The 26,199-nt window shown below is 41.8% G+C and overlaps 2 long non-coding RNA genes across 2 annotated transcripts; one reads left to right on the top strand and one right to left on the bottom strand.

Annotated features, from left to right (window-relative positions):
• Positions 1 to 7,305: 7,305 nt before the first annotated feature.
• On the bottom strand, positions 7,306 to 9,505 carry LOC310681705. Its single transcript, XR_014513531.1, has 3 exons — positions 9,445 to 9,505; positions 8,442 to 8,556; positions 7,306 to 8,095 (listed from the first exon to the last, which is right to left on the bottom strand). It is a non-coding gene; the product is annotated as an uncharacterized lncRNA (long non-coding RNA).
• LOC310681742 lies at positions 9,120 to 25,975 on the top strand. The gene is made up of 3 exons (XR_014513573.1): positions 9,120 to 9,291; positions 22,322 to 22,411; positions 25,741 to 25,975. It is a non-coding gene; the product is annotated as an uncharacterized lncRNA (long non-coding RNA).
• Positions 25,976 to 26,199: the final 224 nt, after the last annotated feature.

Raw genomic sequence — 26,199 nt, 5'->3', positions numbered from 1 at the left:
TAAATGTTAGAAATTCAGTCCATGTAATGCGCAAGCTGGAGTAACAACACACATACGTGCTCCCTGACACCTCTGCAAACAAATTGCTGCCTTATTTCACCATAATGTGATCTTATGCAACAGCTGGGGTGGAAAACAAACAAATCATGAAACTATTACTTAAATTCTACATGGTGCCATTGTATCTCTGGATAAGTGATATTTATCATCTCAAGTCCTAATCTTTCAAGCCTTTCTTTGGATGGAAGACATGCCAGGACTGATAGCTTCTCTTCACATTTTCCCCATTCTGCTGCAGGCTATTAAAGATGATGTGAAGTGCCCACAGGACTCATGGTGTGTACAAGCACCATTCAACTTATATATGGACTGCAACATACTTACGTATTTGAAAACAGGAGTCATTCCCACAGAGCTAGCCCAGCTCCTCCCAACTTCAGATGGCAAATGACCAATGTACTAGTATTTTGTTGGTTTGGTTAAAGGGGAAAATAGATGTAGTGAAATGAAAAGTGGTTCTGGTTTACTTGAGAAAGTAGTGTCACTTAGGATGACACTACAACTGATTTGCAGTTTTGATTTCATTCATCATCTTGTCAAGATGTGAAGTCAAGATTATTGGAGACCTTCCTTTAGGAATACTGTCATCCCTGATGGTCTTCAGAGAATCCTTATCTCTTTGTTTAACCTGGCACCCAGGGGCTCGCTAGGGATGCTGAATGAGTGAGTAGTTGCCCCAGCTAAAGTCCACTAGGACTAAACATGAGTTAACAAACTAGCAAGGCTTTAAAGTATTATGGAGAAAGAGATGTACAGTACTGCAATCATATATGGTTATCTTTCCTTAACTATCTTAAAACACACACACACTTTTATATAGTTCTGGTCCAATAACTGGATGGTCATTTCATGGTACAAATCGGGCCCACACATCCAAAAAGTTGTTACCCTGCTTTAGGCCTTTTGCTGTTCAAATTTGCTTAGTTATGTCATTGCATAAATGCATGCCTTATATACCCAGTATGAAATGGCTGGGGCACCTGAACATCTCCAGTTCTACATTTGCACATAAATTAGTAGCTGCTAACAAGGTTTGTTCTTTTGTGGGACAAAAAGGAATTTTCTCCTGACCTCTAATTAGTAGTAATAGCCTGTATTCCCAACTCATAGATACTAAATGGCAGAATTTTCCAGAACTGGCTACATTTGTTTTCTGATGAACTTCAGCTTTACAATGTTTCCTGAGTTGACATTCTTGATTGTTATTTCCAATTAAAGTTATATCACTTGGGGGGTTTGCTGAACAAAGAAGCCTGCTTATTACCACTTTGCTGAGTCTGTAGCAGGTACAGGTTTCAAAAGCCCAGGTTGCAAAGAGAAGGGAGAATTTGCATCATTCATCACTTCCCTTGAGAATTTGTGAAGTGTAGGTTTGAAGGTAATTAACTGCATGAGATCAAAACAGTACTGCTAACTTGGAAAAAAAGAAAAAACACCACCCACCCAACAGCTGTAAATATTTTCTCTTTGCAAAGGAAAGAAACTCCACTGATAGTATTTTCCGTTTCTGCTGTTTCTCGGGCTTAAAAGCCTGCACACCTACTTTAGCTAAACACAAATGATTTGGAGCCACAGGAGATCCTCCATCAGGTTTTGTTAATTAGCAGTCTCATAGGACTGTTTTGAAGATTGTGAAAGGTGGTGGCCTGGCCTTCTGCCTCTGTCTATGTTCTCCCAAACCTCTCATTCCATGCCACCAACATCACCAGAAAACGTCACTGCTGTTGAAGGGAGGGAGTCTGGTAGGTAGGAATTTCTGCACACGCACAGAGCGTGGTGGTCAGGGTAGCCCTTTGGAACATTCTGAGCCTTTTATTTTTTAAGAGCAGCCCTTTCAAATGTTGGTCTAGGATCCAGACTCTGTGTTTTGCCCAGCAAAAGTGTTGTTAGGGGCAAATTCAGAAGTGTTGGGTTCCTTCATGATAGTCACACCACACCCCTGTTACGGAAATTACGGGGGGGGGGGCACATCTTAAAAGTTGTTAAATCTTACAAATATTATGCATAAATGTATCCTTTCGACTTGACAGCTCAGGGAAGTTACCTAGCTTTAACAATCATATAAAATCAACTCCTTTGCCAGTTTCCTTCATTCCAATGCTATTTTGCCCTTGAAAAAGGGACTCCAGGAAGTGCCTAGAGGTGACAATTGCTGAGCTGATTGTTGGCCAAGGAAAGCCTAATCCCATAACCAGACTTGCCCAGGGGTCCAAACATGCAAAGGAAGTTCTATTATACTTTGGGTGGTGGAACTTCAGAGGTGTTTGCCTATGCTAATCTTATACCTGGGTCTTGCCCTGACATGTCTGCTTATGCTAATCTTGTACCAAGGACTTGTCTGGACATGTTTGCCAAGGTTAAACTAGTGTAACCCCTGTATACCCCTCCCCTTTTGTGACATGTCAGTGATGTAGCAATGCTGTATCAATGATGCTGTATGAACTGTATTCTGGGATATGGTGGGAAAGTTTTAAAAGTCATTGTCACCCCATCCTCGGGGTTCAAAATTCCTCTTTGAACCTGTTGCACAATAAACTTTGGTCTATAGCTATTTGCTCTGGTTGGTGGCTGGACTCCTTCCTTTATTCCGCAGGGACCCGCAGGCTCTGCCTGACAAGCTGGGTGACTGAGCAGCCTCGCACCTAGATTTTTCTGTAACACTCCCTTCTAATATTATACAATATAAATAAGCTTTCAGTCTCTTACTTCGTTTGGAGTTCTGTTAAGCAATGAATGCAGGATGAGGGTATGTCCTTTTGAGGTTCAACAAGAAGAGGACAATGATAGAGAGAGCAAGGGTTCGTTGATTTTTTTGCAGAGGGACTAACTGCTTACAGCAAGCAAATCACACACACACACAAAATCACAGCAAAACAAATAATTATATTAGTGGAAATCTGGTGCGGCGGTAGGGGGAGGGAAGGGAATTTCACTGCTATCACAGAATTGTTCCTCATTCCCATAAAAGTATGTGAAGAGCAAAACACCCTCTTAAAATGAAACCAAGCACGGATTTCCAGTGCTTTGTACTTAAAAGCAATCTAAGTAATTAACCTTGACACTGCTGTAACGTTCTTTGATTACTAAGTTAATGGTTAATGTTCTCTTTATGGAGGCCATATACTTCCAGGATTCTCTTCCCTGTGGAGAAATGCTTCTGATACACCAAATGTCTGACCCTGTCTAGAGAAATGAAGGCTCTTTTTCCTTGTGGTAAGAGGCAGTGCTTAATTGTCTTATATCCACACAACAATTTCAGACAACCCCCTCCTTTTTTCTAAAAAAAGTTGGGCATTAAAAAAACTATTTACAAACCGCACTTTCAGAGGAAATGTAAAAAGGTGGGGTACAACATAAAAACATAGCATTACAATAATACCATCAGCAGAAGCAACAATGACATATAAATAAATAAAACTGGTTGGTTAAAAAAACCAACAACAACCTCAAGTCCCAAAGGTCTTCTGAAATTTTAAAAAGATGTCCAAAAGAAAGCAGGGATGACTCCTGCTAGACTTCTGTTGGGAAGAAGTTCCAAAGGAGAGGAAATGCCACACTAGGGGCTCATTCCCTGGTGAAGGCTGGGCGAAACTAAGGGGCAAGGGGGAGCAAAAGGAAGTCTGGGATAGCTCACTTGGTAGAGCAGGGGACTCTTAATCTCAGGGTTGTGGGTTCGAGCCCCATGTTGGGTAAAATATTCCTGCATTGCCAGGGGGTGGACTAGATGACCCTTGTGGTCCCTTCCAACTCTACAATTCTATGATTCTATGAATTGGGATGCCCTTACAATACATTGGGCCAAAGCTGTTTAGGGCTTTGCCAATTAGCACAAGAACCAGGCCTGGACTGGTAGCAATATCTAATTGGCATCATATCTGTGTGTGGTATGTGTGACTGGAAAAGAATATAGTATAGCAGCAGAAGCTGCCTTCATAAATCCTTCCTTTTCTTTGAGTAGCTGATTTTACTGGGGATGGTTAATGACTTCTTTGAAATATAGTGCAACAGCTGCAGATGACATCAGATTTTTCTGCCATATTGGGCAAGATGAACACACGGGATGCATCAAGGGCAGACTGAGCACCATTTGTGGCTTCCATAAAAGGAATGGATGGAGGTATCAAAATAATGACATCATGAGAAGTTTCCCCTTCATCTGGTTGTGCTTTAAAATGTGATTATTTTCAGAGTTCTTTATAGAAAAGGAACAAGAGAACACGTCTGCCAGAAGTTTCACATACTTCTGACCCAAACCTCTGCAACACAACCTGAAGGCCCCTCTTCTGACAATTAGCATTAGCTAATAAGTAATTGGAAGGACAGATCATGAAGCTGAGGCTCCAATACTTTGGCCACCTCATGAGAAGAGAAGACTCCCTGGAAAAGACCCTGGTGTTGGGAAAGATGGAGGGCACAAGGAGAAGGGGACGACAGAGGAGAAGATGGTTGGACAGTGTTCTCGAAGCTACCAGCATGAGTTTGACCAAACTACGGGAGGCAGTGGAAGACAGAAGTGCCTGGCGTGCTCTGGTCCATGGGATCACGAAGAGTCGGACATGACTAAACGAGTAAACAACAACAACAACAATAAGTAATTGCTCCAATAGTGAGTTTATCAAGGGAATCTGGATCCCATAATGCAGCCTTCCTCAAACTTGGCCCTCCAGATGTTTTGAGACTACAATTCCCACCATCCCTGACCACTGGTCCTGCAACCTAGGGATCATGGGAGTTGTAGGCCAAAAACATCTGGAGGTCCGAGTTTGAGGAAGCCTGCCATAATGTCTTAAGACAAATTAAAGAATAACAAATTAAAGAATGTCCTTTGTGACTTTTACTAACTTCTGACAGGCAGAAATCCACAGGTAATATTTTTCCATTACTGCAGCCCCAGGTTAAGAAAGCTTTACCTGTTATGCAGTGGTTAAATTAGGAAAAAGTCCTGCAGAAATAATGGTGACAACCTGAGAGTCATATTAAGTAATCTGGAAACAGTAGTGTAGAAATGGTGTACGTTATGATTTATTTGTTTCTTACACATTATTTCGCAACTTGGAGTTAATGCTAATTTTGGAGTGGTTTGCAAAGTAAAACTCCAAAATTATACGACACACAATTAAAACAAAAGCATGTAAAGACAGCAGAGATGATAATGAGAAACCATACATTGGTACCGTGGTTTACGAACTTAATCCATTCTGTTCTTAAACCAAAGTGTTATTAAACCAAGGCGTGCTTTCCCATGGCAGCGGGGGACTCAATTTACAAATGGAACACACTCAACAGGAAGCAAAACATGTTCTTATTCCAAGGTAAAGTTCACAAACCAAAACACCTACTTCCAGGTTTGCAGCGTTCTTAATCCAAGTTGTTCATAAACTAAGCTGTCCTGAAATCAAGGTACCACTGTAGTTTCCTGTTACGAGACTGTGCTGAGAGTTGCATGCTCAACTTTTCCTTCCCTCCTTCTTGCACAATGGGTAGAAGTTGAAAGCTTCCATTCGCAGTTTGAGCAACCTGCAGTTTCCCATTACCTCCCATTACCGAGGCACTGAATTCCTCAGAGGAAACCAAAGATATAAATATGATCACTGGCGGAGGAAGCAGGGTTTGGTGGGTGCAGTCCGCCCCGGGTGTCATCCCTGAGGGGGGTTGACATCACCCCCCCCGCCCCCGAGATGCTCGCTGTGGGCAGCACCCTCGTCAGATGCTCACCGCAGGCGGCGCCCCCCTGGGATGCTCGCCCTGCCCCCAAATGTGCACCGCTCCAGGTGCTGGAGCAGCTATCTCCACCTCTGAATACGATAACATGAAACAGGCTATGATCCTTCTTTCCTAGCATCTCAAATGCCAGGAGGAAGTCTTAGTAAAGTTCCCAAGTGTCAGATGGGGAGTAGGTAAGGAAAGAGGAGGAGGCTTGAGGCAGCCTTTCCTGTTACATCAGCACTGCTCAAGGTAAAAGCATTAAGAAATGGAATATACTGCTGCCAGTGACGGAAAGTGATGCTCCAGCCCATCCAGTGAGCAAAGCTGCTCCTAATTACCTGCAGGAGCTCTTTGGCACAGTTTGTAAGCTCCATACACTGCACCTTTGGATTTTTAATGGACTTCAGCAACTTCAGATCAGCACAGTCAGTTCCAGGCCATGAATTCAGCTGCAGAGTGACACTTGTTGGAACATTGGAGAATTAGGGGCAGATATATATACATATTCACTCCCCTTTAGTCTACCATCGCCTATTTGTGTTTTAAAGGTGTTGTAAGATGCCTTAAGAACTTCCCATGTTTTTTATGTTTAAATAATTTTTATTAAAGATTTTCCTTGTTTACAAAAGCACATGCATTGTCTCTTTCTTCCAGGTTGTGTTTTCTACAGATCAGTTACATTTGTTGTGAGACATTGGTGTTATATGCAGTATAGGGTTGGGAAGAAAAGAGGGCAAATGGGAGAGGGGGGTGGGGTATCTAAAGCTTATGTTCTTTCACCTAGTGTATGTGGGGGGGGGGGGTTGTGTCAGTGTCACTTGGGTAGGTTCTCTTCCTATTTGCTTGTTATGTTTCCTTGGTGGTGAGAGAGGTTGGAGAACTTCTCATATGTGTAAACCCATATGTGAATTACCGTATGTGAATTATGTGAACACTCAAAACATTACCTATAAAATGGAATATATAATCTAGGCATATTTATATTTTACAGTGAATAATTTGGGTTTCCATTAAAGTTGTAAATCTTTAAGACATAGCACTTGATTCAGTAAACATCTATGGATGGCATTTCTGCAGAAGGCTGTTACATATAAGACTTGAAGGACTGCAGTGCAGGCTTCTCTTGCCAAGTGTGTGTATGATTTCCGAATTTCACTTAATTCCAAGTTCTTTAAAATATAAATAGAAAAGTTTTGGCTTGATTATTTTAGTATGAAAACCTAGCCAAATGAGGGGGTAGCCCCTTAGCACTGTTTAAGCACCATAAGGGAACTGTAAAACATAGAACAATGCATTCATTTTGCTTTGATGTTCAACAATAAAACTGCAGTTTTGTTGCCCAACAGCCGGTCTTATTTTAGAAAATTTATCATCCAAAGAAAGATGCAGGATATGTGATTCTAAACCTGTATTTTGCATCAACCCATAACAGCAACAAAGCTGTCCATTCATTTCACAGAGATTACTGAATGTTTGCTAAAAGTTAGCCAATTTTAGCTATTTTTGCTAAAATTAGTATCTAATTTTGCATCACTGGGATTCTCATTCTAAAATACAAATGCAACTTCTAGGAACACAGAATGTAATAGTTGTCAATGATTTAACTAGAAGAGAAAATATTGACCATAACATATAGTATCAATAGGACTCTCAGTAGTCCTTAATTAAGATTATCTGAGCATATGCCCTTTCAGCAAAGATGCAATAAGTATTTAATAATAAACAGTTAAGAAACATTCCTGCTCCCTGGCCTCCAGCATCCAACAAGAGCCTTCCAACAGCAGAACGACACAGCTGGATATGACCTAGTGTTCTGGCCTCACAGTAGCCATGATTAAGGATTGTTTGATAATCCTATTGGCACACCAGGAAATATATTCTGGGCCTATGGATCAATCCAAGTCTCCAAATAAACTCTCCATGTCAGTGCTGGCTTCCTCAGTGTGGTTTTCATATTGCAAAAGAGAAGTGATTTCCTATGAGTCCCTTCTCCTGATGCTAGGAATTTCTGCCTGGATTTCTTCTTGCCTCAGTTTAATATTGGCCCATAAAATTTTAGTTCTGTTTTCATAATGCCAAGCAAAAAAGCATTTTCTCCCACTATGGGGCTGTTGTTATTGTTGCTGCTGTTGTTTGTTTTGTTTTGTTTTGTTTTGTTGTGGTGGTGGGGTATTTTCATGGTATGCCTTCTAAGAGAGTTATTCCAGGAACAACTGCTGCTATCTGAGAGGCTGACTGGTTTGCACACAATTCCATTGCTGGTTTAAAATAAACAGGGACATAATCCTTCGGAAATTAAGATTCAACAGATGTAAAGCAATGTCAGGCTCTGGAAAGACATAACAAAATTTATGCAGCACTCAAGAGAGAATCCAGGGAGGAGGAGGCTGCAGATTGAAAACATCACTTTGGAGTCACTTCTGATGTTTTATTCTTAGAGGACAGAAAAGTGCAAGGCAAACAATACCTCAGATATTAGGCTCATCAGCAGGAGGCACATACATAATCATTTATGGACAGTGTGTGTAGTTCCACTGAAATGTCGTTTGTGTCTTGTCAGAAATATCCTACTGGCCAAACATAGCTGTAGTTAAATGGTAGTCTATGCCAGAATGTTAGGACACCCCCCAAATGCTCTAAATATCGACAATAACAATATCTGTAACGGAACTTACCTTATCGATTGGAGCTTGGAATTTGCGAGGCGACTGAGGGATCAGAGTTGAGAAGGGGCCTGGTTTCCCTCTCAGGAAGTGAGGCAACAGGGATGAAGCACAACTTTTTCAAGGCCTGGGATACTGGAAAGTAATACAAATCTTATGAGGAACAGAAGCAAGCTGTTACCTTCTGTTATCACCACAAAATGGTGATGCAGACGCAGAGCCAGTTGCAAAAACGGAAGCAGAGATGGCATAACCAGCAGGCTGTCTACTGATAGCCATTTCCAAGGATGACTTACGTAAGGTTTTTGGCCGCTGTTTTCTTCCTTGTGGCGAAGAGTTCCATATTTCAGCTTTCCTCAGGTTAAGTCCATTTGCTCTGGAGGTATTGAATTTGCTGGCATAGAGTCTCTAACCGAAGAAGGCTTTATTTCCTTTTACAGTGGTAACTCGGGTTAAGAACTTAATTCGTTCTGGAGGTCTGTTCTTAACCTGAAACTATTCTTAACCTGAAGCACCACTTTAGCTAATGGGGCCTCCCACTGCCGCTGCGCCGCCAGAGCACGATTTCTGTTCTCATCCTGAAGCAAAGTTCTTAACCCGAGGTAATATTTCTGGGTTAGCGGAGTCTGTAACCTGAAGCGTCTGTAACCTGAAGCGTATGTAACCCGAGGTACCACTGTGTATTTTTTTTCCTCTCAGAGGACTGTTACACATTTCCTGCAACTTCTTCTCCCACTCTCCTTTCACACTCAGCTTGTACCTCATCTCCTCCACCAAGAAAAGAAAAGAAAAGAAAAGCTGCCAGTGTCTTCCTTCCTTCCTGGGTTCAAATACCCACTCAAGCCATGAAGTACTTGGAAAGGTGGGATATAAATATTGTACTATTACTAGTAGTAGTAATAATAATAATAATAATAATATCACTTATTCCTCCTATAACCCCTTTCCTTTCTATTCCACAAATTTTAAAAACAACAGCCACATTTATTGATGATAATAAATATTAACCAATCACCTCTCTTTCTAATTTCCTTCGATACCTCCTATGGCCCTTTCCCCTCAGAAGGGAGAAACTTTTCTTCTGTTCCCACTCCCCTGAACTTCCCTGTCTCCTGCCCACCTTTACTCAGATTGCAAGGAGTTTGTCGGTGGTGCTGTTGGTCTAAGCAAAAGGTTGTGGCGCAGCTGAGGGGCAAGGCAAGTGAGGCCTACCTGAAAGCGGTCCACCGGTTTGTCCCGGCCTACCGTTGAGTAACACTGCCCTAGAACGGGACTGGATACTTGTGACCCCCTTGTGCCATGCAGTTCAACTCTCTCCATTATAATATCCTCAGCTATTAAAAGTCTGCAGCATTCACTTGCATTTGCTTGTCGTAGGCTATGGTGTATTCCTTTCCTGGCAGAGCGGCTATTCCTTGTTAACCGGCTGTATCAGACCCTCCATGTTCCCCATTTTTTTCCAGGGACATCCCTGATTTAGAGAAGCCATCCCAGTTTCTGATTTAATCCCAGAATGTCCCGCTTTCCCTTAGAATGGCCCTATTTTCATTGGAGAAATGTTGGAGGATATGGAGGTACCCCCCCCCCAGCCGTCTGAAGACAATCCTATATGGGGAAGTTTAAAAAAAAACTTTTATTATTTTTCAATATATGTTGGAAGCTGCCCAGAGTGGCTGGGGCAACCCAGTGAGATGGGTGATGTATAAATAGTAAAATTGTCATTCTGATCTTGTACACACTGGTGTGCATTTTTTAAAAGAGAAGATCTTCCCATTTCTTTTTGCAATAGACAGCTGCTGTTGTAGTTTTGCAAGAAGGTACTGTATACAAAATTAGGAAAGATGTTACCTTTAATTAGGAGACTATCTGTTGGTACAGGAATATGTAGCACCCTACATCAGGCTAACCAGAATCTGGTATTGCTTAGAAGCTCAAATATTCCTACACCAGCCCAGCCCAATTTTAATCTACCATCTTCCCTATTTTGTATTTAAAATGTCCTCTGAAAACAGCCTGCTGAGTTTTGCCTGTCATCTTCTCCTCCCTTCCCTCTAGCCTTCACCACCCCTTTTCAGTCCTAACCTTTCACACACCCCTCCCACCTTCTGTCCTTTACAAGGACACAATATCTCCTTCCAAGTAGGCTTTACACTGCTTGTGTGAGCAGCTGACAAAGAGAACAAGTAATTTCTTAGCATTTCAATGTTGGGCTGCTTCTGGTTTTGTGAGTGGCCTGTGCACCTGTTGTGATAAGCAGAGCTCCCTTCACAGCCCAGTTGAAAAGAGGCCACTTCCCCCCCCACACACCCTCGCTGTTTTGTGAATGCTAATAATTAAGAGAAAGGGTCGAAGCTGCGATGAATTCTTTAGCTTCACAAAACTTTGTGTTTTGATGGTCTAAAATAAAGGCAGCCCCTCCCCCCCACAAGCCTCTACCTCAATTGTTTTGTGAGTAGCCTACAGAGAAAGTTTATAATACAATAAAAAGGGAATAACCAGCTAATTGAAGTGGATGTTTGCTTCTTCCAACAGAGTTTGGCCTGTACCGTATCCCTCTTTGGGGTGCCTTCCCCTCATGTGAACTTGCAAGAAAGCTTCCAAAAACCTGTCAAGATAGCGAACGACTAAAGCCAGGGTTCCCCCTACCCCAAATGTGCCTCTGCTATTTACATTTCAGGTTTTCTACTTCTTGTGCCGCCTTGACAACTGAGCCAAGATGTTCATGGCTTTGGCATTTTGTTAGGAATTAGTGTGGCATTTGTATAAAGAGTGTGCAAACTTCAGCAGTCAGGGCAGCCCTCCAATTCACCTGTGTTGTCAGTCAGTTGGTATGTCAACTTGAAGACAAGGCAAAGCTTAAAACCCTGGAATTGTGACAAGTGCATTCAGTTGTCTGAAAAAGGCATGGTAGATGAAGAAGGAGAGGAGGGAGGGGGGAATAAAAGGCTGAGAAGGCTACCCAGCTGCCAACACAATGCAAGCAGAGGCTTTGGCTGCCGTTCAAAGCCACTCAAAATGAGTGTTTCAATTTAATACCAAATTAAAAGCAGGCAGTGTTGTATAGCACAGGGAAAAGATTATACATTAATACTTCCCCCACCCCCCCACTCCCCACCGTAATCGAAATGATCACACAAAAATAAATAAAAGTTAAGCTTCCCATCTCTCTCCCCCCTCCTACATTAGCTCCCTTTCCTTTTCTGGGGTTGTTTTTTTTTTTTTGGTAACCCAGATTCTTTTGCGGGGGCGGGGGGGAGACGAGGAATGTTTAATGCTCAGATTCATCCATGTATCTCTTACTTGTGCTTCCAAAGTCATTCTGCCTTACTTGCTGATTTTTTAAAAATAATAATGCTCCATTGCAATAACTCAGCTAAAGCCGTACTGCAATTAAAAGATCTGCTTGAAAGTTGTAAGCTTGCACCCCGTTAAGGAGAAATGAGCTTGCTTGAGGGGGCCTGTGTTCTGAAGAGCTGAACATGTAATATCCATAGAATATAACTGGTGCCTTCATTTTTTATTCCTTGTGTGTAAGAACATTTTCACAGAATGGACTTGTCCACACCCGAGTTTACTGTGTGTTTGCAGCTGTTTGCGTTCCCATTTAATTTGCACAGTCCACATGACATTATCCTCAGCCAACGTGAATCTCAGTGCTTTCCTGCTGTAAATTCAGGTTTAACTGATATGAGGATAATCTGATAAACTGTGGGAAATCAGGTTCCAATCTGCTCCACTTTGGGTAGCGGACAATTTGTTTTAGTGTTTTGGGGTGAGTGGAACAATCATCACTTTCTGCTACTCCTCTTTCCATGTCCACTGCCTCAATGCTTTCGTTTCTTTTCTGGCCATGCTTTTAACTGTTTTGGCACGCTCCTGACCAGAGCAAAGCCTTTTACATATTTTCTTTTGATCCCTCTGATTTTCACAAAACTAGAAAACTGCACAAGCAACCCACATTAAAAATTGTGTGCTGAAAAATTATAATTGCCTAACTATGATTTTGCACACTTCCTGGGTGGGGATTTTTTTAAACAGCAACAAGGTGTGCATGCAGCTATCTGTTTGCATGCCCTGTCAGTACTTGATGAGCATAATAGAATCCACAGATTAGAAAGTGGGGACAAACACAAAAGGGAACACCTACTGGTATGAACAGGAAAGACCTTTACAAATTCAAGTGTCTATGTGTGTGCGCACGCTATTCTGGTCTAATTCAAATGGGTGAAAAGTGGATTAATAGATAAATAATGCTCAAATCTGGACAAGCCCAACATAAACTGTCCTTTATTTCACAGTCCCAGAATGTTTCTTGAATTCAATGTGGTGTTGTGACAATTCTTGTTTGTGGATGTTTGGCCAGAAACTAGGGTGGTAAAGTGTCTTATTTTGCAGAGGAGAACCATCTGTTTTAATGACTATCCAATCCAAGTTTGGTTTAAAGATAAAAAAAAAACCTTGGGAAGGGAGAGCAAAAATACCAAAGTCAACAGTACCTGAAGAGCAGGCACATTGTCCACCTAGTTAGTCACAGTCTTCCGTCCTCTGGTGATACGTAGTATTTCTATTTAAATTATAGTTAAAACCAACAACACACATCTCCATATATAAATTAGCATGTGTACATTTTTTGCAAATCAGTGTCCTCTTTTGCCCTATAGTGCTACATGTATATTCTTAGGGCTGGATTAAGTTGGCAAGTCCCACTGGCTGCTGAATCACAGTTAAATGTAATGCAGAAAGATGATATGGCTCTATTTCCTGTCAGAAAATGGTAGCTGGGGGGGGGGGGGGGGGGCTTAAAATAAGGTTACCAGATTTTTTTCCAAAGAATTCAGGGACACTTTTCTTCTTTTTTTGGAAGGAGAAAAAAAATGTGTGTTTTTAAAAAAAACGTTTTGGGGTTTTTTTTTATAAAGAAGAAGTAATATCCTTCCTCTGGGCCCCGGCTTGCTCTATTGGAGCGCTAGCCGCCATGGAGTAAACTTGGGTTGGGCCTGGGCTCAGCCATGTGTCCTTGCCCTCTAGGTGCTCTCCTACCTCTCCTCCTCAGTGGCGGTGGCAGTGGCGTGGCAAGGTCAGGGCTCCCCTCTTTTTTCTACTTCCTTTTTCTCCCTCTTCTTTCTCCTTCTCCTCTCCTCCTTCTCTCTGCATCGGCTCCAGGGTCTTCCTGGCCCCGGTGCGCCACTGGGCAGTCGGCCGGGTGGCCGGGCACTCTCGCTCCCAGCTCGATTTGGGTCGCGGGGGGGGGGTGGTGGTCAGCAGTTCCCCCTTGGCAGTGGCAGCGGCAGTCTCAGAAGCCCTGATAGAACAGTTGGCTCTTGCTGGCTTCAGGAGTTGCTCGCTGCCATGGCACCCGCCATTTTGTCTCGACAGAAGTCTTGTCCCCATATGTATGATGTGTCTTGTGCCGTTGAACCAACCACGCAACATTCATTCCCTACTAATAAATCTACAACACTTAAAATATAAATCCGGGGACATTAAATGAAATCCGGGGACACGTTCACAACCCGCAGCGCCGCGTCTCCACACGCGCGGGTCATGATTCGGTACTTCTGCACATGCGCAAAGTGCGATTTAGTGTTTCTGGGCATGTGTGAGTGCCGAAACCCAGAAGTAACTCGTTCTGGTACTTCCAAGTTCGGTGAATGGATCACGTTCGCAACCTGAGCGTCCACTGTATATTAATTATAATATAATATAATATAATATAATATAATATAATATATACATATATATAATTATATATAATTATGTTACATTTTCATTTTAAACAAAAAGCTGGAAAATCACAGTAAATCAAATAGGCTATTCTGATAGCATATGCCTTGTGAATTTCAAGCTGATAGTATTCAGGTACTATTAGATTTGTATCTCGCCCTTCCAGGGCAGAATACAAGCTTCTTACTCTTATTTTAGCCTCACAACTGCCCAGTTATGTAGGCCAGGGAAGGTCAATGTAATGCTAATCAGAAGTTTTGGGTTCCAAGTTCCACAATTTCTGAACACTGGCCATCCTTGCAGATGCTGATGAGAGTCCAAAAGATCTGAAGAGCACCACTCAGGCTACCTCAGCATAGATTTCCCTGAGAGAACATCACTGTCCCAAGGTCATCCAATGAATTTTGTGGCTGAGTGAATATTTGAACCTACTTCCCTATCCTACTCTAACTGCTACATCACACAGGCTCTTGCACCCCATCTGTCTTACCAATCACATTATTGCCATTGTTTCAAGTGTGGAAAGACTTAATTCAGGCATCCCTTTCGCACTGGGGATAACACTTTTCATACTGACCATGCTAAACACCCATTTGGCTTGAGAATAAGTTTTAATACAGCAGCAAAGAAATGTACCGGTATCTGATGTGGGGAAAATGGGAGGTGATTTCTTCTTCAGTTTGGTTGGCTAAAATGACTTTGATATGAAAAGGGTCTTGTTTAATTGCTTAGTGAACTTTATCAATCAACTTTATCATTTATATTAGTGTTCGCTAAAAATTTGCAAATGTACTAGGTGACTCCTCACTTGTGTTTTTTTATAGCTCTGCTATTTAGCTTCTTCGGTTACTCTACAGCTAGAATGTTCTCCCTTTTGTTCTCTTCTTATTTGATGTGATGGTGCCTACACAGAATTCTTTTGCATGTGCCCTTCTGCTGCTCTTTCTTAAAGGAACGAGAGATTTGTTTGAATTACTTTAATTGGCAACTACTTGTTCAAACACCTGAGTTTTGCCGGAACAGCTCTTTCATTTGTGTATCCAAACAGTAATAGCTCTTCTCTTTATGTAGCTTGAACCCTTGGCCAAGGATTTATGGAACTCTACATTGCACTTGATCACAGATATCCGAGGATAACTTCTAAATGGGATTAGTGTGCTGTTTTTCAGATGGTATATTGAGTCTCAGAGTTTTGCCATAGGAACACAGGTAGTTGATCGGAACAGGTGTGGAGCTCTGATTCACTTGTATCCTTTTGCCCAGTGGACTACATTGGCTCTTCGCATAGTCAGCATGAGTAGACTTTTTACATGGATGTTGACTGACTTGTTGGTCATTTGATTCTTCTGGCCTATTCACATTCATCTAGACTTAGTTACAGCTTCAACATTTAATGTTGCCTGACTAATTTCATAGAACCTTTAGAGCACATGGCAGCATTGTTTTTTTCAGTCAACCTGTGCTGACTTATCATAACCAGTGAGACTTCTATCCATTATCCATTACTGTCAGCCCAGGCATGGCTTACCATAGGCTCAAAGCATAATTTAGTTGATTCATCAGAACAGTGCACGACTGAAATTTTTCGGCTGCTTTGTTATAATCAATCTGGGCTTGAGCTCTGAGGTAAATTTAGAGAGAGGCAGAGGCCCAATCCAAGTACCTAATAGAGTAGATTGGTACCGGGCATGTCACGCATTTGTTAGTTAAAGAAAAGGGTAACAAATAATGTATTTCCTAAGAAAAACCTGAAGTAGGAGGGTTGCACACATGGACATTTTTTTATTTACATGATTTATATGCCACACTATAACAAAAGTTCTCTGGGGGCTGACAACATCAAAAAACACACCATTAGAATAAAAGGGCAATGTAAGCAACAAATAAAAACAGTACAATAAGATCGTAACAGTTAAGCCAAAGCCAAGAGCAAATAAGTAAAACCACAGAGGCAAATCAATTTAAAATAGAAGGCAGAGGGATAAAATTTGTCAGGATTCAGTCTAACCCAGACCATGGAGAGACCTCTTCTGATGAAAAGGCTTAAGGACCTACAGAGAACCCCAATCCTATAGAAGACCAGAAGGAACTCACAGTAGTTCAAAGACAGCCTGAAGAGACCCATCTCTGGAGTGCCTTGCCTGGGGTCTCCGAGCCCTCCCCCATCCTGAACCCTGTCTTGATCCCCAATTCTCCCCCATCTTCCTGCAGACGTCAAGAGTAAAGACAGCAATGGACCCTAGAGGAAGCCAAGAGTTGCCAGAGAAGTGCCTGTTTCGCTGCCAGATGTCTCTCTTGTCAGGGGTCTACTCAGTAGAAATGGCCTACATTGGAGGAAGGGTCTGATCGGGAGAAGAGAAAAAATCTGCCTGCAAACATTAATCTAACACATAATGTGGTAGCAGAACAGCTAGCTATATAAGTCTCCAACTGACCTTTGGCAGGTTCATACCACCCTTTTGAGCTCATCAGTCTCTAGTGTGGGAAATCTTCCTGGCTCATCCCCTGCTACATTCCCGACTCTGGCTCCAAACTTCACACCAGGTGCTGGCTATGGATAAAACTCCTCAGAGCTAAGCTAAACAATTTAAAAGTGTTTTGGATAAAGTACAGTCTGGCAAGGCTGCTGTGCTTCTTCTATTGGTTGTCTGAGAAGCAGAAACGGTCAGCAAGGGAGGCTTCTGGTCCCACCTGCCTTAATGGAGGCAGCCCCCACCATAGTGGGGGGATCATTGGTGATCAAAAACCAAGGACGATGGAGGGTAAATCATCCTTGCAAATTCTCCCCAGGGACGGGGGCGGGGGATGGAATGGATTTACTTGCAGTTCGTCTCGGTACCTGGCTGTCACTCTGGCATGGAATGTGGGAGGCAGAGAGGTGCTGAGTGCAAAAGTACTTTGCCTGGCAAAAACCCTCCTACACCACCATTAAGAAGCAGAGGTTCTCCGTTCAATTGGATCTTTAAATCGGCTTTAAATTACTGGTGCGTGATGGAAAAGGGTTGCAACAATACACTGCCGGATATACCAGCTACATGGATCAAAGGTTTGAATTGGTAAGATTTTATTCGGAGTGAGAGTTGGTTGGGGAGAGGGAAGCCCACGCTTTGTTTATTCTAAACTTCTTTTATATATTTATGGTTTGGCAACCCACTCTGGACTATAAGATAAGAAGATATTTACAGTTGAGGAAGGAACTCTGGAGTAATATTAGCAAGCAAAAATTGAAACTGCATGTGATCTGAAATGAAGAAAGGAGGGGGAGCGGAAGCTCAAGTATGACTGTGTTGGAAAGACAGAGTAATTCCCCTCACCTCCATTTAAAAACATCAGAAAAGGAAAAAGAGACTGAAATTTGTATGTGCTACTGACTGAATGTAATCTAAGATAAAGTTAAATGGGCCATAAATCTCTTGCTGGAAGGAAAAGAATTTGGGGCTGTGATAAGAATATTGCAGAGATTCTGGGAGTTGGAAAGGAGTATTAAATCTTCAACGCATTTGAAAACTGCCCATCTTTTCCTAGGCTGAGGGGAAAATGGCGAAGATCTGCGACATGTTTTACTAGTGAGACAGAATGGTTTCTAGCACACTGTCGCCTGTTCTGAGACATTAAAGCAAGGAACGGAGAGATAAGACCAGGGGTCAGCAAACTTTGTTCGAAGGGGGCCAGTTCATTGTCCCTCAGACCTTGTGGGGGGTCGGACTATATTTTGAAGAGAAAAAATATCCCCCCGACTCCCCCTCCATTCTCCACAGCACCGGATGAGCCCCGGTAGCTGCTTACCTGTGCTGCTTGCGAGCAGCAGGGGCTGGCAGTGGCTGCGGGATGATGAGCGGCGCAAAAGGGCTGGCTCTGGAGAGGGGCTGCTTAAAATGGCGCTCAGCCAACCACGGCTCAACAAAGCCCAGCCCCCTTCCTCCTCTAGGCAGGGTGGGGATAAGCTAGGAGGAGGGAGGAAGGAGGTGCCGCTGCGTTGTGTGTGAGGGAGGGGGGGAATTGGAATGGCGCAGGGGGAAAAATGGCACAGCCCGAACGAACAGAATCCCCACGCCGATCCACAAGGTAATTCCCGGACCATCTGTGGGCTGGATCCGGCACCCGGGCCTTAGTTTGCTGACACATGGATAAGACCTCTGAGAAACTTCGAGATTCAGTTCCGTGGCTTCCACCCCAAACCACGATGGGAGAAAACAACAGCTGGGAAGGGAAAGAGACAACACCATATATGGACAGAAGGAATCTCCATGGATATAACAGTTTTCACACCAGGACAAAATAAAGATATTAGTTTGAGTTCCTCACTTGAAGTTTTATACATTTATATATTGTAACATCATGAATGGAAATAATTATGTAGCTGTTGACTAAGGGATTATTATTATAACTGAAATGTAACTGACATTAATTAAAGATTATGGAACACAGTGATATAAGATTGGAAATGCACCCAATCCACCATGTGGGGAGCCACTTTAACTAAAATGTATTAATTGGAAGTTGATTGGCACTTTGATAATTGTATATTTTGGGAATTAATTGTTGTTATAATTTGGCTATTATTGGGAGTATGTTGAAAAACTAATTTAAAAATTTACTTAAAAAAGAAGAAAAGAAATGGTAAACAAGCAGGATTCGTTCCAGAAAAAAGCTGGTGGTTTTTATTGTCCATTGAGACTTCCTAATGGTGCTATTAGTGAGACTGATTAAAGCAAGAAATTATAGTGAAAAGGCCATCAGATGCAAAAAAAAAAAAAAGTACTGAAATGGATACAGGCAAACAGATTTACTTTTATCTGAGTTCTCTTTTCTTTTCTTTTCTTTTCTTTACGAGAAGGAAGGCAAACTTGCAGTCTGGTTCTTTTCCTTCCTGTCCACCCTGTTAGATGGCGCTGATGGATTGATATCCATTGTGGCACTTATTTGTTATTGTAAGTCCATATGTGTACAGATCCAAGTGTAAGATTAGGTTTTCCCTCCATTGTTAGGAACAAGCCACTCAGTTCATTAAACCTCCCTGATTTGCTCCACCACCTGCTCCTCTCTCCTCCTGACCCTGAAGACCCTGACCATTTATTTTCTTCTTCCTCTGGTTTTCCCACTTGATTCCCTTTCTTTCATATATTTTCTGATGAGCACATCCCTCCTAAATCTAGATCTTACTGAATTCTAGGAAGTAAACACATGTGTTTGTTACAGTCTTGTTCACAAGGCCCATTGTCACCAGTTTTGTAGTGGGGAGACTAGTTAGGTTTGCAATCCTCAATAAATCCTCAATTTATTGAGTTCTTCCTGAGGGCCACTTGTTTGATCTGAAAGAACTAAGCATCCTTCCGATCTGGAAGCAAGCACAGCCTTACCACCTATCATGGTTTCCTTAGACATCAGTCCCACTCTTTCCTATGAAGACTTCTTCCAGATAAGCCAGGGGACAGCATTGCAGCCTAACTTTAACTTTTGTAGTCTCTCTAATCCTTTCTTGAGAGAACTGGGGAACTATGTGCTGCCATTCCTTTTCACAGAAAATTTCTCAAGCCTGAAGGTGGATGAGAAGCTGAGGCAGGCAGACATGAGAAGCGTGAGGAAGTAAAGGAATCGCTTGTCCCAGGGGTCACCTGGAGTATTTGGGCAGTGTGAGATTTATGAGGGGCATTAGCAATTCATTTCCTGGCTTTAAAAGCTTGAGTGCATAATGAAGGTGGGATAGAGAATTACATTGCTCTTGTTGAACAACCCCTGCTTAAAGGAAATCTTACTTTTTAAAAAGACATTACCAGTTTAGTCAGATATCCAAAATGAAAAGTGGATAAGTCCCTGCCCCTCCAACTTCCTGTCTACAAGAATAATACTGGCAAGCTAAGTTACTGGTCTTGCTGCTTTTCCTTTATACAGTCATACCTCGGGTTACAGATGCTTCAGGTTGCATGTTTTTGGGTACTGGAACGGGTTACTTCTGGGTTTCGGCGCATGCACAGAAGTGCCGAATTGCAAACCGCATGTGTGCAGATGCGGCGCTGTGGGTTGTGAACGCTGCAGGTTACGAATGTGCCTCCTGCACGCATCACATTCGCTGATTCACTGTATTGACATTGAGGGCCAAACTATGTGTGAAGTTAAATGCTAAATGTGCCTTTGCATCTAACCTGCAGGGTTTTAGTTTTTTGTTTTTTTAAAAAAGCAAATTGCTTTAGTTGAACAGCAAGCACCTACCAAACAATGAATGCAGCTTGGTGGTCACAGTGTTTAATGTATGAGTGAAGCTCCCTACCTTTCATTCTTTGTTAGGCAGCAAATGCCTTGCCAAAGCATTAGGAGTGATGTAGTCCACAAACACAAAAGGGGAGCTTTGAGATTGCTGTGGAATAGAGTAGGCAAAGCTGGGCAGGGGGAAGGCAGGGCTGCTGTACCTTTTAAGAGCCGTGGAAGAGATTTTTGCAGCAGGTACAGCCTTTCTCAGTCTTATACCATGGCAAGCTGTACCTGCCAAAATTCCCTCTTCTGGTACAGGAGACTTCCCTCCAGTGCACTTGGTCATCGTGTTAGACTGAGGGTCAAAGATAGAAATGATTCTGCCATAAACAGTAAGATAACAGACCCTCCAAGTGTCCCTATTTTCCAGGGACAGTCCCGGATTTACAGAAGCCATCCCAGTTTCTGATTTGATCCCAGAATGTCCTGCTTTTCCTTAGGATGTGCCTGTCTTCATAGGAGAAATGTTGAAGGGCATGGAGTTATGTGACCCCCGAGTCAAGGAAATAAGTAACTGCAGTATACAATCTTTAGAAGATATCTGAAGGCAGCCCTGTATACAGAAGGTTTTTTTAATGTTTAATTTTTTTTATGTTTTTATATATTGGGGCAACCCAATCAGACAGGCAGGGTAATAATAATAATAATAATAATAATAATAATGGGGGGAAATCCCTATTTTCATTAGAGAAATGTTGGAGAGTATGAGATAACATGAATGTCTGTATGTGAAGCAAAGTATTTTTCTAAAGGCAATTAAAACAAGATGTGTGTGTGTGTGTGTGTGTGTGTGTGTGTGAAAAGAGTATTTTTAATATATTTCTCCTCCCTCCATAATGTGTTAACATGGTGGTTAGCAAATCAGTAATTTCCAAAACATTAAAAACACTCACACACTGTATATGGAATATAGAATGGAAACTGTGGATGAAGAAGTGAATGAATGCCAGACTAGTAATGTAGCTATCTAACATTTCAAGTTAGATGCAGGGTGATATTTAAGTACTGTGTGACATTCAAAAGCAGAACCATACACCTAACCTTATGATGATGCTCCTAATTTGAATACTGTGTTAAATAAATTCTTCTAGCTACTTCATTCAGAAGCTAGTGTGTTGTAGTGGTTAAGAGCGGTAGACTCGTAATCTGGTGAACCGGGTTCGCTTCCCTGCTCCTCCACAAGCAGCTGTTGGGTGACCTTGGGCTAGTCACACTTCTTTGAAGTCTCTCAGCCCTACTCACCTCACAGAGTGTTTGTTGTGGGGGAGGAAGGGAAAGGAGAATGTTAGCCGCTTTCAGACTCCTTCGGGTAGTGATAAAGCGGGATATCAAATCCAAACTCTTCTCGTTCTTCTTCATTCATTGAGTATAACTTAGGCCTGATTCAGACAACCTTTTGTGGTTTCCTAAATCATGATTTATGCATTTGTTAACCCCAGTTCAAAACAATTGTCTGGAGCTGTGCACTAACTATGGTTTACTAACAATGGTTAATAGGCACTCACTAACCAATGTTTATATATTTTTTATAAACATTGGTTTCTGTTAAGCGTAGCTTAGCATGATGTCTGAACCCAGACATTCTGAACCCTGGTTAAAGGTCTGAAGCCACCAGAAAACCACCAGTAAAGAGTGGCTGAAAAATTATATTCCAGAGGGACATTTCCCCACTGCCCAGGATACACCATGGGAAACAGCACTGGAATTGCATAGTGGCTCTATGGCTAATTTTGGATTTTAATTATTTAGATCTTCCACCACCCTGTTACACACCACATGATTATAATTTTGTCCCTTCTCAGAAGTTTTCTACTTCTTTCCTCTTCTCATTTCCCTTCAGACCAGTAAGATATAAAGTTTATTCCCCTTTGGCTACTAATCTGCAATGTGATCTGATTTTTGTTCATTTATTTTTATAGCTGCAATATTCCTTAAAGAGATGTTACTCTGTTCCTTCCTACTCAGAAGTAAGCTTCACTGAGTTCACTTGGGCTCAGGCTCCCTCCCAGGTAGGTGTATAAAGGATTATAATGTGAAACTGTTTTTTGCACTTCCTGCTTTTGTAATTCAGACGTGGGTTGGGTTGGGGAGGAACTGATTACAATGTACATCTGATTTTAAAAGTGTCTCTCTTCTTAATTTTGCTAATGAAAGACTGAAAGCAGGAGTGACACATCTCAGACTAAAATGGGTTCTATCCTTCCTTGTGAAAATGACCTCTGCTTTTTCCTTGCACAGCAGATGGTAGGATAAGTCTATAAATCTACCCTGCTTTTGGCTTTCAGATGTTGGCAAGATACATGCAAAATTGCTTCTGATTTTTGTTTCAGGGCTGGTTAGCTGGAGCAAAACATATTCCATGCTGTTCTATTACCACAAGGCCTAAGGAATTGAGACTGTTTGGCTCAGAGGACAAATGAAATGAATCCATCTTTTATAAGCAACTTGGCTCCCCCACCCCACCCTTTTGGGCTGTGTGACACAAACTGGGTCCAGTGCCAAGTCCCAAGTTTAAATTTGGGTTTAACTTGTTTTAAAACAACCCCACTGCTGTGTGATAGTAAATCACTGTGAATAGTGTAGCAGCTGAAACTTAATGGGATTACCTAGTGTTGCAGTCCCCACTGAATAAACAAGACAGGGAGGCTGTGAAGGGCACCAAAACTGGTTTGCATGTTGTCAGCTGTACGGTGTCACAGACCATTTGGGCTGCTTTAAGATTGTTGACACTACTAGTCTTAGAATTCCTCAGAAAGAGGATCCACTCCTTGTTTTCTCTTGTACATTTATTGAATCTGATTAAGCAGATTCAATGTCCTGCAAGTTTAGTTTAGATGTGCTCTTGTACTACTTTTATTTTCCACACTGTGTTAATTGCTCATCAGCAGTGCATGTTTTAATTTCAAAGGCCATTTAATTTTCTAGGTGCTCTAGCTGGCCCACATAAATGGTAATTAATTAGGCTCACGGGGATGGTATCAGGGGTCACTGAGCATGTTCAGTGTGTCCTCTGTTGCCATAATAGGGTGTGCAGCAGTGGGCGGGGGACAAGAGGGAGCAATATTCCTTAACTGAAGGGAACTTTGTGGGCTGTGCATGAAATGTCATAGGGTAGATCAAAGACTCTCTGCAGGGAGCAGGAAAGAATAGCTGCATTGTATACGAGACAGAACAGAAAATGGGGATTCTTAAGCCGGGCTCTCTGGAGCCCTGCATAGTTGTGAAATTCGCTTTAGTGCTGGTTCTGGAGTATATCTTATTAATTTTCACATTAACATCAGCTAATCAATCATAATAACAGCAGCACTTTCAGCTGAGCCCAGAAACAGACTGGCTACTTTAGACAAACAAATCCTTACATTTTAGGAGGAATCTCCATACTTTGGGACACAGTGTCTTTTCATTATACTGACTGATTGCAGAAATTTAACAATTCAGCCACAGAGTAGCTCAGAGTAGCATTCAAGTTTAAATACAATAAGGTCTCATTCCATAAAATATTAAAATAAGCAAAAATTGAGACTGTCATAAAACCAGAAATATACTCTCAATCAGGCCAAAAATTCTTTAAATGCCTGGGGAAATGAAAAGGTGTAGAATCATGACTCCATATATCAGAAGGCCTCATCTCCAGCCATCTACAAAGGTTGCCCCATATAAAGTGCATTACAGAACTTCAAACGGGATGCTATCAAATCACGGATCACTTCGTTTTATGTTACGGTTTATTTATACACCACTCTCTGGAACAAAGGCTCCCAGAATATTAATGCAAAGGAAACATAAACAATAAAAGTACAATCAATACAACCAATCAATCCATCAAAATAATATAAAATAGCAAAATTGCTAAATACTTGCTATGAATACACTGGATATACACTGGTGGCTGAATTCATGCTCTTATCACATTCCTCACTTAAAAGCTAGGTTAATTTACATCCCTGTTCCCTCCTCACCCCTCAAGGCTCTCAGCAGTCACCCAGGGGAGTGCCTTTGCCCTCATCACACCTCAAAGAAGTGATCTAAAGGGCAATCCCACCTAGTGAGGTCCAGCAGGTGGCTAAAAGAGAAAGCCCCTCTTTCCTTTCTGGGCTGACCAGGTGAGGCTGGCACACTAGGGGTTACCTAGTGCCCATGGCAGCCTCCCAATAAAAAGGCCTGCCTCACCCTACCCTGGGAAAGCAACTACAGCTGTGGCAAATTCTTTACTCTTGTTCTTTATGGGTGGAACTAGCTGCCCAAGCCTCCTAGTTTCTGCAACAGGCTGCTCTTCTCCATTTGTAGCAGAAAGCACTGGGAGGTGAATGTAGGTATTCACCTTCCAGCCAGCAATAGTGTTTTTACTGCTACATGCCTGCTACGGCTAGGCTATCTCTGTCCAGGAGGGGCCACAGCTAGTCTACCAGTCTACTAGGAGGACAGTACATGCTATGGAAGGCAATATGAACCCCTGGTTTGGATCTAAAGTTGGACCATTTGTTGGTTTTGAGCGATTTGTTGTTCTTAAATACACTTATGGGGAGGGGGATCTAAAACAGCCTTTGTTGTCGAGGGCTGATGGAAGATGTAGTTGAAAACATCTGGAGGGCACCAACTTTGTGAAGGCTGAATGAGATGATGTCATACATGGTCATGTTAGTGAGAGTTCATTATCAAAACTAATTTCAGTATAGGAGATCGGCAGATACACCAACCATGAAGTAATGGGTACAAATTTATGAATATGCTACAATGACAAAATTGGACACAGAAAAATGTATATTTTGCAAGTTGGACTCTATTTTAAAAAAACGTCAAATTGTGGTGCAATGTGTGTTTAATGTTTTCAATGTGTGTCAGATTCAAGGTACTGCATGTGTATTTAAATGAAATGCTTCATTGTCTTCTTTGAGATTGGGAACAAAGTTTATCTTGGCAGGACTGCCTAGCAACATTATAATTTCTCTTTCTTTCTAGTAGAAACTGATTTAACAAACTTGTGTTTTTTTAATGTAGTTTTGCAAATTGTGAATATAAACAGAACAAGGCAATGTTTTACAAACAGGCCCAGAAACCAAGTGAAGCTTAACATTTTAATATGAATTTAACATAAATGTTCAGCTTCAGGTTTTGTGAGGTTAATTTGGTATTCAAAACCCAACATCTAAATTGTATCCACAAGGCTCAATATTTGTATTTGGATTAAAATTCAACCGTTTCCTCTTAAGTTGTACCATCTTTAACTTCAGCGCTAGTTCTGCCCCCACTTTATTCCAATTCCCAGTGAAATGACAAAATTCTGATTGTTTTACTAAACTATTATCGGAATGCAGTGATCATTTCACATATTTCACAGGAGCTTTATGAAAACACCAGAAATTCAGACTGGAAAGAAAAATAAGTTTTGAGGACTACTTGAAGCTGATTGGCATCAGGGTTCACGTAGGTTGGAGCTAGCCACCTAAACAAGGTCAGCAAAATATGGCACTCTGTTGTCACTCTGTTTAACTGCATCCTGTTAAAACCCTATCAGCTATGAAAAGAGGTGCTGTAGAATAGTGTACTTTATGTTAACTGTTATCAGGCTTTTTCAGAAACCACACTGATTTGAATCAGTGACACTTTTGTGAATGTTTTATGGGTGCAGAAGTCTGCAAATCTCTAATGGTAATTTGGGAATGATATACATCAGTATTATTCTACACGTTCAATCAAATCGCTGTGTGTGTCTTGCCAATTAGCACACAAGTGATGCTGTAATGGGTATTATTTTATGTTTTTGAATGCAATTCTGCAGATGAAGAGTATTAACCTT

This window comes from Podarcis tiliguerta (assembly GCF_965153285.1).
Source record: "Podarcis tiliguerta genome assembly, chromosome: 7".
NCBI classification, from domain to species: Eukaryota; Metazoa; Chordata; class Lepidosauria; order Squamata; family Lacertidae; genus Podarcis; species Podarcis tiliguerta.
This window is presented reverse-complemented; position numbering and strand designations above follow the sequence as displayed.